The sequence below is a fragment of the Melanerpes formicivorus genome, unplaced genomic scaffold, assembly GCF_026170545.1.
Source record: "Melanerpes formicivorus ecotype bairdi unplaced genomic scaffold, bMelFor1.0.p_v2 SCAF_43, whole genome shotgun sequence".
Lineage (NCBI taxonomy): Eukaryota > Metazoa > Chordata > Aves > Piciformes > Picidae > Melanerpes > Melanerpes formicivorus.
Genome location: NW_027142395.1, coordinates 3,122,584 through 3,143,035, shown reverse-complemented (window position 1 = coordinate 3,143,035; position 20,452 = coordinate 3,122,584). Strand labels below are relative to the sequence as shown.

Below are 20,452 nucleotides of genomic sequence, written 5' to 3'. Positions count from 1 at the left end.
AAGGTGTGGCCTAACCAGTGCTGAGTCCAGGGGCAGAATAACTTCCCTGCTCCTGCTGGCCACGCTATTCCTGATACAGACCAGGATACCATTGGTCTTCTTGGCCACATCGCTGGGCACACTGCTGGCTCATGTTCAGCCAACTGTTTCACAGATGGACAAAGTAACTTCCAACTGAAACCCTGAGTGACTGAAACATGTTAAAATTCTGGTAGATACCCAGTAAATGCCTTTTCTATTATCATTTTGTTTTAATTAAGCACAAATTTCCATGTTTGATGTTTAACACAAACTAGAGACTGAGCATATATCACACCAAATTTGTTAGTCTTCTCGCTTCCAAGGTGAAGTTCATGGGTGTTACCATGAGGAAAACTTACAGTGATTCTGTGCAAGCTTTCCTTGTGCATGGACTTAATTTTTTTAGTTATATTAACCAAGGATTGTAAAGATAATGCATTCTAATTTCACTTAAGAGGTCTAGAGAAATTTAGTTTCATTCCTAAGTTTACACAGCTCAGGGCAATGTTAAGAGACTGTAGAAGTTTATAGATGGTAGTGTGTGTCATTACTGCAAAAGCAAACTATACTCAAAGCTCTATTCCCTGTTGCCCATCCTTAGGAGCCCAATTCATGTTTGCTAGTGGATTTTGCTGGAGCAGCTGAAGCTGTTATCCATTTCAGTGGGCTCTGCCTCTGTCACTGAGATTGCTGTGCTCATAGTACACTGACTGAATGAGATGTGCTTCCTGTCCTCAACAATTTACATCCATGCATATTAACCTCTACTACATCTGGCAATAGTTTGTGAGGTCAGTTTTTCATTTCCCAAAACTGATTGGGGAATATGGGAAGCAAAATGTAAGTTAAAATACACTGGTACCCTGAACCAAGGTGAACAAGGATGTGATTTGTATACTTTCACCCTTAATTAACCTCCAATTCTTTCAATTTTCATGGAGACAGGGGAAATCTAGTTTAGAGCTCATAGGACTCTTTCTGGAATAACGTTTTATTTATCCCCATTAAAGAATTGCACTCTGTAAACCAGGCTTTAAACCTCACGTCTCTTACACATAAAAAGCGGTCATGAGATTTTTGTGAGAATACTTTTAATCTTATTTCCCACACTCAAGGTAACAGCACAGGAAGCTCAGCAGATGTTGTCAAGGAAAGTGGCATCAAAACAATGCTGACAGCTTCATTTTAATGAGGATCACATTGATACTGACAAAAGTAAAATTGGAACATTAGCATAGTTCCTTGAAGAGTTCAAGAAATCATTGAAACTAAATGGCGTGACAAAGTATAAATGACAATTAGGCTTTGCATCAGAAGTGCTTGCTGTTTGGTAGGTCAAATGACTGCCACGCTTCCTAATGCCATGTAAAATGTAACAGTAGTAGATCTGTAATGCAGAGACCTTTGGCCAATTCACTGTTGACGTCTGAATCATTTTTTCCTCCTGCTTCTCAGACTGAATTTAGAATTTGGGACCCATGATATACAAAAGTCTTTATTTTAGAGATAATTGCCCTCTTGATGCTCATCAAGGATTTAGTGTCCAATGAATGCCTCAAGTGAATGGCTTTTCTTTTTTTTCCTCATTTTTTTAGGGGAGCAAGTTTAAAAAAAAAGGAAGAAACAAACAAAACAAATAGAAAAACCTCCTTCTGTCTTGCAACTTTCTATCTTTTGCTAGTGGTTCTAAAACTCAGATTCAGATAATGTGTTTATCTGTAATTAAACAGTCTGGACTGGAAATCCGATCATATTTGCATATATTAAAAAATAAGCAGCAGAAAAGCAGTGTGTGATTTGGCATTTAAAAAAATCCTAAATGTGCATATTCCTTGTCTGTTCTGTGGTGTTGTGGGGGGTTGAAAATTCCCCCCAACATTAAATTGCCAGACCAGCCCAGTTGGAAGCAAATGAAGCTGCATTCACAAGCAAAACTGTAACCTACAATGGAATGCAATGAATACATGCAAAACATACAAGATTTACAGCATTTACAGCACAAGAACCCCCCTGGACAAAAACCAGGGGAGCTAATAATATTCCTTCCCTGCTCCCCTCCTTACCCTCCTGGACACAAGGGACAAAAGACAGAGCAGAAAATTGGTTTTTAGTGCTTAACCAAAACAAAGCACACAGCCAAGGTCAGCAAAGCCAAGCGGAAGCAAGTTAGTGTCTCCCAGAGCGAGGAAACCAAAAAGAGAGATAGTTTTCATTAAAATCATAGAATCATAGAAATCAATAAGGTTGGAAAAGACCTCAAAGATCAAGTCCAACCTGTCACCCAACACCTCATGACTACTAAACCATGGCACCAAGTGCCACGTCCAGTCCCCTCTTGAACACCTCCAGGGATGATGACTCCACCACCTCCATGGGCAGCACATTCCAATGGCTAACAACTCTCTCTGTGAAGAACTTTCTCCTCACCTTGAGCCTAAACTTCCTCTGGCGCAGTTTGAGACTATGTCCTCTTGTTCTGGTGCTGAATGCCTGGGAGATGTTACTAGCTTATGTTTGTTATCTGTCCAATGGGATTGTTTAGAACTTATCATTATTTTCCTTTTTACACCCAATAGTAATTTATTTACCTTCTACCACTTTATGTTCAATTTTTTTGTAGAAAGCTTTAAAGGTACAGCCTTAAACTGCCACAGGTGTTCTTGGATGAAAATAATAAAAGAAGCAGCAATAGAGTTCTGTGAAATAAATTGATATTCTAGTTTTCTGTAAAACGAAAAGGCTTTCCTGCACCACCGCTTTTTCCGATCCAGAACTGGTCATAAGGACAGCTTGACTCATAGGTCTAATGTAGTTAAATATTTTTACTGTCACTAATGAAGATGGATGGTTTGCAAATAGCTCCAGCATTTTATTACTGATGGTTTACTGGTGCTTAATATAATGTTTGAAGATTGGGCTCATTTTTCTTATCCAACAATTGGTATATAGGTAAAGTGATTTGTTTAGGAGTTGCCTTGGACTAGAGATAGTACCTACACCCAGCTTTCACCATCACAAATGTTGACTTGTCTTGAAACACCTTTCACCAAGGTCACTTCAGTGCCATCTCTCCATTAGTTTTTGAGTGCTTTGAGTGTTAAGAGGCTGGAGGTTGAGGGGTGACTTCAATATGCCTTGTTCTTCATTGCTGTTGCTGTTCCATTCACCAGGGAAAAATGATAATCACAGGGTGCAGATCTTGCTGGGTGCTTACATTACCTAATTTGTGGCCTGAAAAAAAGAATTGAAAAGAATTTAAAAGAACAAAGGACAGCTGCAGAGATGAAGGATCATGATTGAGAGGAGGCTAGCTGAGATCTTTCATCCACCCTGGTGATTGTGTGTAGGCAGCCCAGAACTTTGGTTGTGGCCTTCCAGGAGAGAGCACACTTCGGGACTTCATCACAGTGACCCTCTGCAGCAGCCAGCTGCTTCCCATCCAGTGTGTCATGCAGTCCTGCTGTTCAGAACACAAGTGCAGGATGCTCCATGGGCCACTGTGACTCAGATTGTGGAAGTGCTGCTGCCTCTAGTGGGTATGACCTCATACACGTGTCAGAGCTGGGCTTGAACTCCTGACATAGACAGCCCTTGGGAACCTACAAGAGAAGTGATAGTGTATTGTGCTTGTAAACTGGAGTCAGGGGAATCCCAGGGCTGCCAGATTCTCTGATTTTTATTGCTATCTGGTGCTTTTCTTAAGAAGATCTGGAAACCTGGAGACATTCACCTTTTGATCAAGAACTGTGACTTTGGAGAAGTTAGAAATATGAGCCCTAAACCTCTACAAGACAAACAGAAGCAAATCAGTGTGCTTTATTTTTTTTTAATCTGAAGATTTTATTTTATTTTATTTAAGTCCTTCTTAAAATAACTGGCTATTGACTTTTGAATGGCAACCCTTCTGAAAATCCTCTTCTCTAGAAGCCAAACCTCAACTGAGATAGTGACTGATTGTGGAGTCAGATGGTGTAGAGTTATTTAGAAGGCCAGAAAATCACCAGGTGTCTTTCATCCCCCTCTTGCTTGTGCACACACAAAATCCAGTCCTTGATGAATGGCTAACACACGGATTTTTCTGGAGTTTTGAATATACTTGTTTTTCAGCTCCAGTTTTGAATAACTTGCCTGTAAGAGTCTGAGGGTTGTTTGCTGACTCATCTTTAAAGCATAATGCCAGGTAATATTTTGATTTCAGGATGAATATTTAATACATATCCTTGCTCAGCCAGTCAAAGCTGAAATATTTGTTGACCTAAATACTATAAGGACAGAATTATTGTCTGTGTAGGGGGGGAGGCATACTATGTTGTGCTTTGTGCTGTGCTGTTTCTGTATTATCCTTGGCACGGAAGTGAAATGGTGCGCATGCTTCTGCTAAGGAGCAAAACACAGCTAGGTGGCTCACCCAGGACTATAATCCCTGCCAAAACACAAGGATTTGTACAAATATGCCTCCCCTTTTCCTTCCACCAGTAGCCAAATTCAGCTGTGCCAGAGAAAGGTGCATTTTCATATTTTTTTTCACACAACCCACACACCATGGAAGTCGCTGTCATATTTTCCACTGACTGCAGAGCTGTGAGTGGTGGCACGTGTGTTTTAAATAAAACTGGGAGGAGGACTGATGTAATGCTCTCTGGGATTTTGCTTCCTCCTTTTTTTTTTTTTTTTAATTTTTCCTTTTTTCTCTCTGCATCTTTCCCCTTTCTTCTTCTGCCTCCTCTGTTGCCTGCTGGATAGATTTAATATTATTATTATTTTTATAATTTAATATTTTTTTTTCCTTGCTGCAAGCTACAGTGAGGGAACTGTAGAAAAGGGCAGCTCTGACATCTTGAGCTTATATATGGATGTATTTCTTCAGTCTTTAAAATTACAGGGTGGTGCAGTGTAGCAGCTTGTATAGTCTTACTGCTTCCCCCCCCCCCCTTCTCTGGAGGATATAAGTGAATGTAACATGGTTCTTTGGTACAGCATGTGAGCAATATGTCTGTGTTTTTCTAGTGGCATGTTGAACTGTGTTTCTTCAGTGAGATCACAAAATGGTTTGGAAACAAAAAAGTGTTTCAGTTTTAGTTTTATAAACTGTAGAGAAGCTTGTTCTGGGATGTCAAGTGAAACTTGTTGCTCTGATATTTTTTCTACTGCTGATTTCAAAGATTAAAATAGTTCAGCTCTGGCTTATAACAGGCTCTTTGGGAATATTTTAATCAAGCTTTTATAAATTTTCATGGGGAATTGTTAGCAGTGGCTCAAAATGTTTGGTTGTTTGTTGGGGTTTTTTTAAGGGAATAATTCTAAGTAGGTGTCTGTATCTATTAAGGTTTGAATGTGGCTTAAAAAAAAAAGAGGAAAAGATAAGGCTCAGTCACACTGCTTTGTCTCTCACTATGTCTCACTTGAAGACCTCCTGTTACACCAGCATGGCTGTCTCCGCTATGCACCCCCTCTAGGGATGCTCCAAAGGATGGGCCTTAATCACTGATTGAGAAGGTTAATAATCTGTATCCCTTAAATCCCAGATGCATTATGTAGTTCTGTGGTGGGCCACCATGTCAGCTGGTTCCTTTGTATGCTATTAGCAAATGGGAGGTATATGCAGTTAACTTACAGGGTTTGAAGGGTTAAACCCGTGCCGCTTAGACCTCAAGGTTAAACCTGAGCCCTGAGGGTTTGGATAGTTCAAGTTACCTGGTACTTGCTGGGGGCTTTTTAAAATGCATAAGCAGCCTCATTGGCTGATCTGACAGTGTAGTTCATTAGATGGAAGCACCTGGTTTGTGTCTATGCCCCTGGCCATTCTGACAATGGCACTTAAATTCATAGCCCCATTTTAAAAATAACCGAAGGACATAGAGCCGCCTCAGTCTGAGCTGAATCTAACTCAGGGCTGACATGGTTCTTCCTAGTCACTCTTTCCTGCCCCAGGGCCTGTGGTCTTGCCTCTCAAGCATGTGTGGAGCTGATTTAGCTCTCTGAGCCAGCCAAAAGCTGTCTGCTTATTTTATTTTGGGAACTGCCTTTCTGTCAGTGAGGCTCCTTGATGCAGCTCTATGCATGGTCAGGAGTGTGACAGCCATGGAAGAAGTGGGAACATGCAGAGGTGTAGGTCAATCTGAGATGTGGCTGCACAGCAGTTTAATCCAGTCTAAATTGTGTCAGGTAGTCAATGTAAATAAACCTTTGCTGTAGGGGGGAGAGAATCACCTTCCTTAAGATGCTGTATGCAAGAGACAGCTGAGGGAGTGCAGAGCAGGATCATCATTTCACAGGTCCCTGCTGCAACGCGTGAAAAATACTCCAAGGAGCTGTCAGAACCAAAGGTCCTGAGCTGTGAAAAGTAACAGGCCTCTCTTGGATTGTGCTGAAATGTGGTTTTGACAGCAGATAAAGTGAGACCATGCAGGAATAGAAAATGCTGAATAAGCCAGGTTAACAAAGTTTGGACATAACTGCGTGTCAAGGTCTCACACTGCGGTGCCAATGTTTTATTCTCCCTCTCCAGAGCTTGCCCCTAGAAACAACTGAAATACTAGGTGCAGGTCCTTATTCTCATAACCTAAGATCAGCATGTATAGCAAAGAAAATTAATAGGCTATCTAGTCTTAATCTGCTGGAATAACTGTTTGGTTTAAAACTTCTATTTTTCCACACTGGGGAAAAAAACTGTTTTTTTGGGGTTTTTTTTTGTGTGGTTTTACTGTTGGTTTTAAGAAAAAAATAAAAGGAAGGGAAAAAAAGCTTTGTTCAGAAAAGCAAAAAGTGCTGATTTTCTTGGGCCTTGGTCTATTTTACTACTTTTTGCAGTTTTGGAGGATTTTTGCCCTTATGCTGGGAAGGTCTGCTGTTGTTAGTAGACTAGGATTAGATCTTTTCATTTTCAAGACAAAACCAGATTTACCCTTCTCTACTGCTGATAAGCATACTCTGTACCTCCTGTGTGATTTTTGCATTCTTTGTGGAAAGAAACACAAACTCATCTGAAGATTCATATATTGATTAATCAGAGAAGTAGGAGGAAATAATTTCAGAAGAACAGCTTTGCCACTTTGAAGGAAAGCATGGGACATTTAGCCCAGAGGAGCTGCCTGGAAAGCAAGTGTTTTTGCAGATTTAACACTTTCTTTGTCAAAACCAACACCATCTATTGTGTGCTGAGAAAAACCTGGGAGAGAATGCTGTGAGGGGCATGTGGCATAAGCTTGGCAGGAGCTTGTGCACAGGAACTCCTCAGAGCTGGCAGTTGTACACCACCCTTTGATAAGAGCAGAGGAGTGTGGCTGTAAAATATAAAACAGAGACCAAAGCATTGGTCTATTAGTACAGCTCAAACCCCAGCACTTTATGACTCTACTGTCCTGCACTGTGTGCACTTGAAATGTCAGACCCAACGGTAGGCTTGCAGGTTAGTATAACATTCCTGCAGTGTGAAAGCTATTTGTAATAAGTTATGACTATATTTACTGGGGAGGGGAGGAGGGGAGCAGGCAAAGAGGCAGTCACTTCACCCTGCTAAAGTCAGTGAGCAAACCAGAATAAAATCCAGGTGCTCCCGGACCTAGTTCTTCCACTTCCAGTTTTTCCACTGAGCTGTGTTTAGCATGATGTTGTATTTGTGTAACTCCACCTTCTGAGTGGTTGAGGTGGAAGCGACATGGACATTTCTCTCAGCAGAAGGGAAGAATTCACTTCCAAGGAGACCAGTAGTAAGTTTGATGCTACCATTAGTTGGGCTTGAAACTTGATGAGTAAATGAAAAATAGTCACACATTCTTACCCTATCCCCCCTCCCCCATGCAGCACTGATTGAGAAACACTGAAAACAGTGACACCAGAACTCAATAGCTATTTTGCCTTTGTTTTGATATAGGTGAAGATCACCTTGGGTTGTTTTTTCCTTTTAGGTTTGCAGTTTGTGGGTGCTGTGTTTTTGGTTGATTGTTTGGTGTTCCAACCCCTCCCCCCCCAACAGATAGCATATGCATTTCAACAGCTTCAGGACCTGCAGGATACATAGATTATGCTCTGGCTTATCTTCCCTGGTGCAAACTGTGGCAAACTACTCACTGGGATAGTGCAAACTTAGTAACTGTAACACACATGTGCAAACAGTGGGGTCACAGTCCAATATTCAAAACAGATATAAGCTTTGGGTGTGCTGGTGACTTCATGAACCTCCTTCTTAAATCAGCCGAAATAAACTAGAAAGAAAAATAAATATATGCAAGCAGAATAATTATGTGGTAGGAATGAAGGTGATTTGCAGCATTAAAAGTTGTAACTTTATTCCTAACTGCAACCTACTTAGCATTAAATAAATTGGTTTAGTGACCACAACAAGTGTTAACATATTTCCTGTAGAAAAGCATGTTGCAATAATTTATTTTTTTTTCTACACCAAACCAGGTTATTTAAATGCTTTCTGTCTGTCTATGGATAATACTTGTGCTTTCAGGCAGGTAGAAGGCTTAACCATCAACACGACAAGATGAATCCCAAGCTCTGTTTCCTACAATATGCTTGGTAATCTTTGCTTAGCTAAGCATGTACAGAGAGAAAAAACAAAACATGCTGCTTCTTTTTTTTCATAATCCTGTCAATAGGAACTCATTGTCCAGTTGCTTATTACACCTGGCTTTGTGTGATGGCCTTCTAGCCCCAGCTTCCTGCCTTGACAGGAAGAAATACAAATTATGTGTGTACATGAATGAGAATAAAAAGCCTCACTGCAGACCAAATCCAAATAAAGAAAAAGGTCAGGTACTAGACAAGATGTCCTATGCAAATGCTGTCCTCAGGGCCTGATTCTGATCTCGTTCCTGTGTAACTTTGGACAAAGCTCCAATAAAACTGGTAGTGACTGCTGTGAACTGCCATGAGGTTAGGCTTAATTACCATGGTGTTAGTTATAAACAAATATTGTAATCCTTCTGCAGGTTTCAAAAAGTGTCCTTCTCATATTGTAGTGGTGACATTGTTGTAGCTGGGGTGGTTTAAGATGCAAGGGCTAATCCACACAAAGAAATTCTATTTCTCCATTTGCAATATAATGGAGTACAAGAAGCAGGGAAAACACTCTACATAAGTACAGATGTCTCCACTTCTGAGGCTTTTCTGTGTTCCTGCTACTTAAATGAGGATCATGTTGTTCTGTGAGTTCACTCTTTGTTTACAATAACCTCTTTGAAACTCAAGGTTGAAATGGGTTTCCTGGATTGGTTATTGAATTCTGCAGGCTGAGACTCCACTGTGAGCACTGAGAACCTTTGCCTTTTTCCTTTAAAATAGCCTGGGTCTTGAGATTTGCAAAGCAGCTGTATTTTGCCATGTAGATTACATGGAAAGGGCTTGTTTCTCTGCTTCTCTAGATTTCAAGCGTAATGTTCGTACCAGAGCAAAAAGCCTCAGTAAAACTCTTCTCTGACTGAATGGTAGAATTTTGCCTGTTCTTTGCATGGCTGTAAGTTACCAAAGCACAGGGATGTGCAAATTTGGCCCAATTGTTTTCTGGATTCCTGAGCTAGTATCAATGAAATGCCATACAGTTAATGTAAATTGTCAAGGATGGCAGTTTAACATCCTTAACATATACAAAGAGACCCTCTTGTTCTTCTTGAAACTGTACCATGTAAGTCAGCCTCATCTGGGCACTGCATGATGTCATACACTTCACAGTATCTTTTGCCAGTTGTCATTAGGCACAAGCTCTACTTTCCCTCAGAGTGTGTTTAAACAGACCAATTCTGCCAAACTCTTTGGCTTATGGTGAGGAGAGTACCACCCAGAGTGTTTGCCAAGGGACATGGAGCAAGCAGTTCCAATTCTAGTGTTACCAACTTTGATGCTGTTCTTGAGCCATTGTACATCAGTATGGCAGGCATTGTCATGTGCTCACTCATATACAGCTCCCTGTGCTTACTGTGTATGAGAGAAGATGGCTTGATGACAAACTTCTAGCCTTTGCTCCAAATGTTGTGGTTTTCTATTTTTTTTTGTTGTTTCATTTTAGTCAGACCCCTGAAGTAATTAGTGCACCCTGTGGGTGTTTTGTGTGGTTTCTATCTGAATACCCATGAAGGAGTTAATTAGCTTGTTTGCAGTATCTCATTAATTCATTTTCGGCTGAGAACTTAATTGCTCCTTTATTACTGACAAGTGAAATAGCTTTAGGCTCCCAATTAAAATGGACTTTGATGGATGTATAAGAGCTGGGCTTTCAGCATGTTGAATGAGCGGTGGATTCACCATTCTGTGTATCACTGTGGTCTGGGCTCTTTCAGGGCCTTGGGGACAAATTCCTACCAGTGGCAGGCTTGGTCTTGGAACTGGAGCCATTTACTTCACCCAGTGGGTGAGAAATCAAATGGAAGCTAGTGCTTGTAAACCCCTGTGGTTGGGTGAAACTCAAAAAATAGATGAAACCACCAAAAAACCCCTCCTGTTACTGTGGCAGCTGAGAGATGTACTGATATGTCAGTCCCCTCCATTATGAAATGGTGGCTAATGGTTGCTGTCTACAACTACCTGAAGGGAGGTTGTAGCCAGGTGGGGATTGGTCTCTTCTCCCAGGCAACCAGCACCAGAACAAAAGGACACACTCTCAAGCTGTGCCAGGGGAGGTTTAGGCTGGATGTTAGGAAGGAGTTCTTCCCAGAAAGAGTGATTGGCCATTGACCATTGGAATGTGCTGCCCAGGGAGGTGGTGGAGTCACCATCACTGGAGGTGTTTAGGAAGAGACTGGATGGGACACTTGGTGCCATGGTTTAGCTGATTAGATAGTGTTGGGTGATAGATTGGACTCAATGATGTTAAAGGTCTTTTCCAACCTGGTTAATTCTATTCTATTCTATTCTAGAGATGTCAAGTTCCCAGTTGTGGAGGTCTGGATTCTTCCCTAGGGCATCCTGAGTTGTAGTGGAGGGCAAAAGCTGTTTTCAAGTGTTTGGAGCCATATCAGACATTTGTTCTTGAAATTATTTTTCTTCCTCCCGATATATATCTGCTGGGGTGCATGCACCTCACTTTGTTTTTCTGGTCTTTGATTTCTTCTAGGACAGTAGTACTTGCTTTCTAATAGATATTGAGATTGCTGGATGTCAAGCATTGAAGAAGAACCAGGAATAGTGACATTACAAAGAGAAATAGCCATAGTAATTGTAAATAAGAAAAAGAAGAAAGTTGCAAATCTGTCTCTCATTTCCCCTGTGTGCTCCTTCCCCCCTCTTTATGATTCAACACAAAGAATATGCCATTTATATTCCCAGTGGTGAATGGCTTGTATTTAATGACCTTTGCAAAAAATCCATTGCCTGTGTGGAAAATATAGTAAAACAATGTAAGCGTGTTTACTGTAGACATGTATATTGCTTAACACAGTAGGGTCCTGAGACTAGCTGAAGTTTCTGTATTCTTCTGCAAGAAAGGATCCCACATGGGAGCTATTGTTATGCTCCCTCTGCTGGCTCTCAATCCACCTCAAAATTTTCCTTTAGAGGCCTCTCTTGGGCATTGATCCACAAACAGGAAAACAAGCAAATGAGATGTGGTAATGTGAAGGGCCAGCACAGCCCAAAGTGAGGAGACTGTCTGCGCTTTGAATGGACAAGGACCCAAATCACCAAGATGACATCTACCTTCAGATAAGATGAGTGCAGATAATGGATGGAAGAGCAAAGTCAAGCACTAAAGATGTACATTCTGTACCTCTAACTGCATGTCTACTCAAAAGTTATTTGTGAGTACAATAGAATTTCTTGAGAAGGGAACACTACCAATCAGTGGCTTCTGTTCTACAAAAGGATCTAGAACTGCATAAACTGAATTCCACCACCTTTTTTAATACTGTAACAGCTTATGTGCTTTACTTGTAAAATTGAACTCTTTCTGACTTTTCCTTAATTATGGGTTTGGGAAGTTTCCTGGAATAGTGAAGGGGGAAAAATCCTGTTTACTTTAGAAATATTTTTTTCCCCTTTTCTTTTCTTTTCTCAAATCGGAGGGTCACAAGATGACCAGCATCTATGACTCACAAATTACAAAACAAGGTGGTGATGGAACACAAACTAAATTGGAAAAAAGCAAAGGAAAAAAAAAGCAAAAAAAAAAAGCAGCTGACAAGCTTGTGGCAGTACAGTCTGCTAACAATTTGCTCTGGAATTCCCTATGAAAATGTCAATCACTGTGCAACGTAGAATAGAACAGAATAGAATTAACCAGGTTGGAAAAGACCTTCGAGATCATCAAGTCCAACCTATCATCCAACACCATCTAATCAACTAAACCATGGCACATAGTGCCTCATCCAGTCTCGTCCTAAACACCTCCAGTGATGGTGACTCCACTACCTCCCTGGGCAGCACATTCCAATGGCCAATCTCTCTTTCTGTGAAGAGCTTCTTCCTAACATCCAGCCTAAACCTCCCCTGGTAGACTACATCCACAGCCTGCCCCACATCCACCTGATCAAAGAAGGAGATCAGGTTGGTCAGGCAGGATCTGTCCTTCCTAAATCCATGTCTGAGATCCAGCTATGATCTTCTAACTTGACCTACAGAGGAATTAGGCACTGGTGCTGAGACCTGTGTATGCCAGGCTGGTTTGTGGCTGTGGTGATGGACAAACATAACCACATAGAATTTTGAAGTGCCTTTCAAGAGTCTGGAGAATAAAAGTACTTGTGAGACTGCCAACCAAAATCTAACCCAATAGCTCCTGTCTGCTTTTTAGCAAAAACATCACTTCCATATTGATATTCCTGGACAAGTGCCTCTCTGGCTGTATCTGATGTGTCCTTGCTGCCTTCTTTCTGTGCTCACATAGTGCTTTTTGCTGCTTATCTCTTACATGCATGCAGTTCCAAGCAATAACTCTCAAACCTTTCAGAAACCCTGAGATACCACAGCACAGCTCTGTTCACATTCCAGCCGTGCATGTAACCTGGGTTCTGGGTGGTGACTTTTGCAGTTCTGATTATCTCATAAATTAACTTCATTTTTTACAATGCCCATGAACAGACAGCTTTTGCACTCATTAGCTGAATGGCTGTAGCTAGTGACCACTTTACTCAAGGGTCTCTGGAGAAGTCCAACAGAAAGAGACAGAGTGTGGTGAAATTAAGCACCTTAATTTGTGGTGTGTTGGACATAAATTGTCACCACTCTAATCTTGTTTTAAAGCTTTCATGCATGCTAGACTTGGAGGTTTTTAAGGCCAGGATGGATGTGGCTGTGAGAAACGTGATCTAGTGAGAGGTGTCCCTGCCCATAGCAGGGGAGTTTGAACTAGATGATCCTTGAGGTCCCTTCCAACCTTAAAAATTCTATGATTCTATCATCACCATTATTTAAATAGTCTCCATGTAACCTGCCTTCATACTTACCTAAGGCATCTGCAGTTTCTTCCAATTTATGTGATTTAGCTACAAGATCTGAAAACTCCCAAGAGACTAGTGTGTAATCTACGTTGAGAAAGATCTGGCCTAAATTTCACTGCAGTCCATAGCAATCTGATTGTGGGCTTCAATAAGCACAGGGCTCATCCCTTCAAAGAAAGAGGCAGTAAAGAGTCAGAATAGCAGTGCAGTAAAATGCATCTGGAGATGTTTGTCCTGACAAAAATGTCAACGTGATATTTAAAGTTTATGAAGGAAGAAAGGGGAAAGTTTGCAGTGTTTTAATTGTTAGGAAAGTTGGTTGCACTGTGAGAGAGCGTTCTCACTTTGATGGGAATATCATTTAATTGCTTTTGAAAATAGTGTACACTGCTAATCTGGACAGATCTGAAGACACTGGGATATGTTCTCCTTTGTTTGGTAGAAACTGGTGTAGCTTTGTGCAGGATCTATGCACTTACTGGCAGATGAAAATCTGCCCCTTTGTGTCTTTTAGGGGAACAACTGTATTTAAAAAAAAAAGTCCTTTTTTTTTTGTGTTTTTTTTTTTTTGTTTTGTTTTGTTTTGTTTTGTTTGGCTGGTGGGAGCCCCAGGCTAAATGCTACTATTCAATCAGTGTAAAAGTTTCCTAATTGCTACTCTGATAGGAGACACTTGGCTTATATACTGCACGAGAGAATGCAGTTTTCACCACACTGCGGTGAAGTTATTCAGGATGACAGGACTTGTATTCCAAACAGCTTCAGAAAATGTAAGAACACTTTTGCCTCTGTCTTACTGTCATGGCTTCCATGTTACTACTATACAGCTGAAAATCTGATAATAGAAGCACATAGTGTTAGCATCAGATCTGGTAGGTGTGAGAACCATCACGCTTCACAGAGCTGCAGACTCCTCTCTATCTGCTTCACACCTTGTTGCTATTGTAAAGAGGAGAGTGTCTGCATGCAAAGCCAAGCTCTGTGTCCTGGCCAAATTCTTTATAGATGGGCCAATTTCCTTCCCAAATGTTTGATCATGCTGGTGTTGCTGATGTTCCAAAGACAGCCTGGCAAATGGCTTCTTTTTGCTGGCAGGAAAGACTAGTCTTTGGAAATATAACTCTTATTCCTGGGAAAATGAGAGGCAGATTTCAAGGAGCAAAAAGCTTCAAACCTCTAATCTTGGTCAGTCATCCCTCATTTTCCCTTCTAGAATCCAGAAAGGTTATTTAAAAAGCAAAGGATTTCAGGGGAATGGGCAACAAGCTATAGTTAGGAAAATATTTTCTAACCAGATAACAGCTATCCAGAAAGCCCTTCTGAGATCTGAAGCATTGGCTTAAATGAGAGTTAGGGATTTTTCCTGATAATGAATATGCTCCTTCTTTTTTTACATATTTAATTAAATCATCATGGAGAATATTAAATACATGATATTTCAGACATTCATACTGGTTTTGCTAACTGTCCTGGGGCCTCTTTCGTCTTTTCATTAATTTTGCCTCTGACTAAATGTTTCTGATTATTTGGAACGGAAGATTAATTGTTGTACTCAACTTTACTGAAGCGTGCAAAAGTTTCTGGGAAACTGAGTGTAAACTAGGCCATCAGCAACCAGAGTCCCATAGATTAGGTCCCTGGGGTGGCCGCTAGGATACTAGAATGTGCTGTGCTTTGTTGAGAGAGAATGCAATCCTATTCCTGGATGTGCAGAAGATAATTGGGAGGAAATTGCTGGTGAGGCAGTTCTAGGGACACTGGACCAGAGCTGGAAGAAACTCTGGATGGGAGCTGAAACTGTAGTTTTGAAAACTTCTGCTCACCTGGTGCCTAAACTCTTCAGCTCTTCAGGCTTCAGGAGACCTGCACGTGCATTTCTTCTCAGATGTTCCTTGGTCTCAGTAGGATGAAACAGTTGGGTGCCTGATGAATGTATAGACCCTTGTACCCTGCAGTGGGTGGCTCTGCCTGCAATATGCTGCAGTTCCGCAAGCAGTGCTTTAGTGGCTGCTGCTTTTGGAACACAGCTGGAGGGAGAAAGGGCACTCCCCCATGCATACCTCAGCCATGAGAACAGACAACATGGCTCATTCTTGCTCTCTTTTCCTAGCCCAGTGAATATTTTCTTACACACAATGGCTTGATTAGGAAGAAAAGGCACAGAAATCTCTTCTTTCCCTTCAAACAGGCTCCAGCCTGGGCAGTGGAGTTGTCCCTAGAGGTAGAGAAGAAAAATCTGAAATCTCTGCCCTCATGTTTCCCATTTCTGTGTGGTGCTTCAACCACCCTTTTATTTTATGTATCAGAGAAAGTATTGTTGACTATGTATTAGCAAAAAAGATGAAGTCCACGACAATGTTTGAAGAAAGGCAAGTAGTCAGGTATCTTCAGGACATGCTTTACTGATACCAAGTGAAACGGCACATGGAAAATGCCTACCTGCTCTCTGTTCTTGCTTGTCATGGAGAGTGCCAATGTCAGACAAACCTGCTTGTGTGCAGCAGCTGCAAACTGGGGTGCTGGGTGATGTTTGTTCAATGGTGCCAGAGGCCTGGTGCTTAACAATGGGCCTGAAGTCCACTCTGGGGCCAAGTACCTGTTTTTTAATATTAAGAAACAACACAAAACAAAACAAAGAATTAGTCATCCTTTTGCCTCTGATAGACTTGTTGCTGGCAGCTTTGTAATTTCACCCAGTGCTGAGGCTGACTCTTCTTTCCCCACAGAAAGCAGGAGAAGCTCTGCCCCATGAAGATACTGATGTTAATGTTTCTTACTCAGGGCTTCTTGGAGATATTTGTCCTTGTCCTCCTGTGTGAGGACTTCCCTTGGCAAACCTGCCTTGAGTTGAGTTGGCCCTGCATGACAGATACACCACACAACCTCTTCCTCTGACAAACAGTGGTAAAAACATTGCGAGAAGCCAAATGTGGTTAGGTATTTTGGGTTGTTTGTTTGTTTGTTTTGCCTCCAAAGACTTTCTCTAAACACCTGGAAGTTGCACAGAAATGAGAAATCACAGTTTATGTCTGCAGTTTGAGATTTCTCTCTCGATGTGATGGGTTTAGCAAGCCTGACATGCATCCCTAGGTATGGCTGATGCAAAATGGTACACTAAGAAATGTCATGGGGGAGTGGAAGAAGTTGCTGTCCCAGCTGTTTCTTGATGCTTTTCCAATGCAGTTTACAGGCTGGTAAATCTGGAGGTGGAGTAGGATGAGTGCATGCACCTCAGCTTCTTTGGGGCAAGCAATAGTGGTTCAGGCAGCCTTTTTCGGCAGATTGTGCTGGAAGACTTCTCAGGGGTGTCAATCAAACAGCTTCTCGGCACAAAGGCATGTGCCCCCTCTTCCCTCCCACTCTACAATTGTGGTCCTGCCCCTTTCCTGCACAGGGACCAGCACATATCTGGTATGTTAGTTCAGTTTACTTAATGAGCAGAAAAAATATTAGTTTTGCAGAGGGCTCCGTTTATTGATTTTCTTTTTGTTTTTGTTCTGTGTGTTTGGTTCCCCCCCCCCCCCCCCCCCTCTAGTTTTAGTGAGCTGAGCTGTCTCTAGGTGGTTGTTAAGTAGGTGAGCCCATGCAAAGAGGTGGTAGGAGTGGCCAAAGGGGAAGATTGCCCCTTTAGTCAACAGTAGGTGTTAGGCTAAGCTCAGCTGTGGTGGCAACCACAGCCTAATTAAACAGTGAAGTCTCTGTCGTGCTCAGCATTTCCCCCTTCTCTGAATGCCACAGAACATAGACTGAGCTACACATCTGCAATGCCAATAAGAAATCTACTATGCACAAACTAGCACTTAATAATAATCTCTTATTTTTATGGAATGCCTTTTATAGTTTCTTTCCTGTATATTTTCCCATGTTTTCCTTTATTTCTTATCCATGGAGAAGAAGATAAAAAGTCTTTTAAAAACCCAAGGAAACCTGATAGACAAAAATGTTATGCTCAGTGCCTAATGCAACTGAGCGTTTTTTTCTGTGTTGCCAATTTAGATAGCTGTTTTTACAAGTAAATAATTTAATTCACGTAGGTAATTTTGAGCCACTCCAGATCCTACAGGCCAGAGAGGCAGAAAGCCATTCCTTGAATTTTAAGATGTTTGTGGAAATGATTCTCTTTGTACTACAAGGAAAATTAGGCTATCTACTCACAGATGTTCCCAATGGTTTCACTGAAGGACTTATGGGGGATGGATTTGCCTTTGCATACCCAAAGGCAATAAAACAAACAGCCAAATGGTCAGAGAGGTCTCCATAAACATATCAAACTTTAATGCTTGGTTTACATAGTGAGACTCAAATGTCTCTACAAGATAGGTCTAAGCTGGACTCTCAGACTTGGAAGCAATGCAGGCATGAGCACATACTTGGTTTCCCAGCTCTGCTGTGAGAGCAGTAACAAACACGGGCAAGAAAGGGGTCCAAGAAATGGGTGGCATTTTCAGTCACCGGCTTGTGAGCATTTAGTGTGTGAACACATGTCAACACTTAGAGAAAAGGTAAGATGCTCAGTGGTGCTCTTAGGAGATTCTTTTGCAACCTTGTCATTTAACAAAGAATGTGTTGGGTCCTCAAGCAACAGCTTCTGCCACTGCTGCTTATAATAGGACTGTGCTGGTAATAAATTACCGAAATGAACTTCACAGTGTCACAGTGTCGCCAAGGTTTGAAGAGACCTCGAGGGTCATCGAATCTAACCTGTCACCACAGACCCATGACTAGGGCATGGCACCAAGTGCCACGTCCAATCTCCTCTTGAACACCTCCAGGGATGGTGACTCCACCACCTCCCTGGGCAGCCCATTCCAATGACTAATGACTCTCTCAGTGAAGAACTTTCTCCTCACCTCGAGCCTAAACTTCCTCTGGCACAGCTTGAGACTGTGTCCTCTTGTTCTGGTGCTGGTTGCCTGAGAGAAGAGACCAACCCCTTCCTGGCTACAACCACCTTTCAGGTAGTTGTAGAGGACAATGAGGTCACCCCTGAGCCTCCTCTTCTCCAGGCTAAACAATCCCAGCTCCCTCAGCCTCTCCTCATAGGGCTTGTGTTCAAGGCCTCTCACCAGCCTTGTTGCCCTTCTCTGGACACATTCAAGTATCTCGATGTCCTTCTTAAACTGAGGGGCCCAGAACTGGACACAGGACTCAAGGTGTGGCCTAACCAGTGCAGAGTACAGGGGCACAATGACTTCCCTGCTCCTGCTGGCCACACTATTCCTGATGCAGGCCAGGATGCCATTGACCTTCTTGGCCACCTGGGCACACTGCTGGCTCATGTTTAGGTGGCTAACTTGTTAGCAGAGTCCAGGCCTTAAATACTCTCTTAGTTACAGTAGGTATAGCACCAGATCATCAAAGTGTTCAAGGTGACCCAAAGCCTGTGACAAGAGAGTTCCTCTTGCCAGGCTTTCCCAGGGGAAGGGGCAAGATTTCTAATCTCTTTGCCTTACAGCTCTGTTAGTAAAAAGGCTCAGCAGCACTTGGCACAGCTCTGCTGCAAGGATAAGTAGCATTTCCCCCTCCCCCTTTTTTTCAATGTATTGGTTTGACTTCCTGTTACGGTGTGTGCTGACTAGTTGCATATAGAATAAATCTGCCCAAGCCTATTCTGCAGGCAGAAGACAGCTTCTGTCTTCCATGAAAAGACATAAATGAAACCGAAAATGGGACCTTGTTTCACTCACTACTAATCACAGTAATGTAGTATGTGTTTGATTTTCTCAACTACAGTCCTGAGATGGAAAGGTCTGGGGAAAATATTTTTCTCATTCTTTCTGACAATCTTATTATTTTAATGCTGCTATTTTTACATGAAGGAAGAGAAAAAAAGAGAATGATAATATGACTGTGGCTTAGAGCAACAGTAGCTGAGGAAATCCTGCAGCAGGCCCATGGTTGCTGGCTGCTGCTTGCAGTCGAGGAGGAGGATGAGGAAGCAAGAAGCTAAGCTACATCTGCTGGCTCAGGGCAACTGAGGGCCACCTTTGCTGGTGATATGTCATCTTGGTGGTTAGATATGACGAACTCATCTGCCTGGTTTCAAAATTTCAGTCATATCTGGTGCACTCCTGATCTAATTCAGAGGCAGAACTGCCCAGGAGAAAAAGAAGAAGAGCCAGAGGGGATCCTTGCAGCTATGCAGTGCAGCCATGGTCTTGAGCATCTCTGCACTTTTCCTTTGTGGAGAGGTGACAAGGACTGTTCCAGCCCTCTTTGCAGTGTGAAGCAAAGTGAGACAGTTGCTCACCATGTGGGAAGAGGTGAACGAAAGTTTCCACAGCTGCTTCTGTGAGCCGGGGAGAGTATGGAGTGCCTGTGATGTGGGAGCTGTTGGGAAGTGGGTGGGGTGGTGCAGGGATGCCACCATGTAGGGAGACGTGGAAACGATGTAATGGAGAGATCTCAAGAAGTTACCAGGTGGGAAGGGAAGGTCAGAAAGGCTCCAGCTTCCTGTACAGCTATGCAAGTGTTGCTTTAGAATGGATAAACCAAATCACTGAGCTTGGCTGTTGTTGGAGAGACATGCTTCCCCAGCTGTGTGCTTAATTGCTGTCCTTCTCTCATGCAGGATCTTATCTGAGCTCCAGTAAATCAGCAGCATCTTGTAGACTCAGTGTTGTGCCTTTTAGGACCAAGGTTTTTTTCCCCACAAATATTTAGAACTTGAGTGGTGGGTGGGAGAGCAACTGGCCAGCCCTGCTTCCTCCCCTTGCAATTAATTTCGGTCAATGGAAATTTTGTTCTTTTCAGAAATAATCCTTTTTAAAAACCAGAACATTTGGTTTTGCAAAAGAATGCTTACTTTTATTGAAAAATTTTAATGATGGCATTGAAAAAACAATGCAGATCATTTTTTGTGGTTTTACATTTCTGATTTATTATTTTTTCTTGTCTCCTACTTAAGAAACCAAAAAGGGAAGGAATGAAAGGAGTAATTATAAATTTCTTTTTTTTTTTCAAGAAGAGGCTTTTGAAACTAAGCATCTCAAAGGACCCAAAGAAAAAAAAATCGCTTTATACAGAGTGTCACCAACTTCTTCCCTCAGATCTTG

General features: G+C 42.0%; 1 long non-coding RNA gene across 5 annotated transcripts in view; it reads right to left on the bottom strand.

Moving 5' to 3' along the window:
• Positions 1 to 221: 221 nt before the first annotated feature.
• Positions 222 to 20,452, bottom strand: part of LOC137451404 (uncharacterized) — a 51,185-nt gene continuing 30,954 nt past the window's right edge. Inside the window, exons 2-5 of one of the 5 annotated variants that reach the window (XR_010989817.1) lie at positions 15,837 to 15,993; positions 15,458 to 15,612; positions 15,221 to 15,375; positions 223 to 3,252 (exon numbers count right to left, since the gene is read on the bottom strand). This is a non-coding gene — a long non-coding RNA (uncharacterized lncRNA). Of the gene's footprint in view, positions 3,253 to 12,373; positions 13,565 to 15,220; positions 15,613 to 15,836; positions 15,994 to 20,452 lie in introns of those variants that run through there. The other 4 variants (XR_010989816.1, XR_010989813.1, XR_010989815.1 and 1 more) reach the window with 4 other exon arrangements.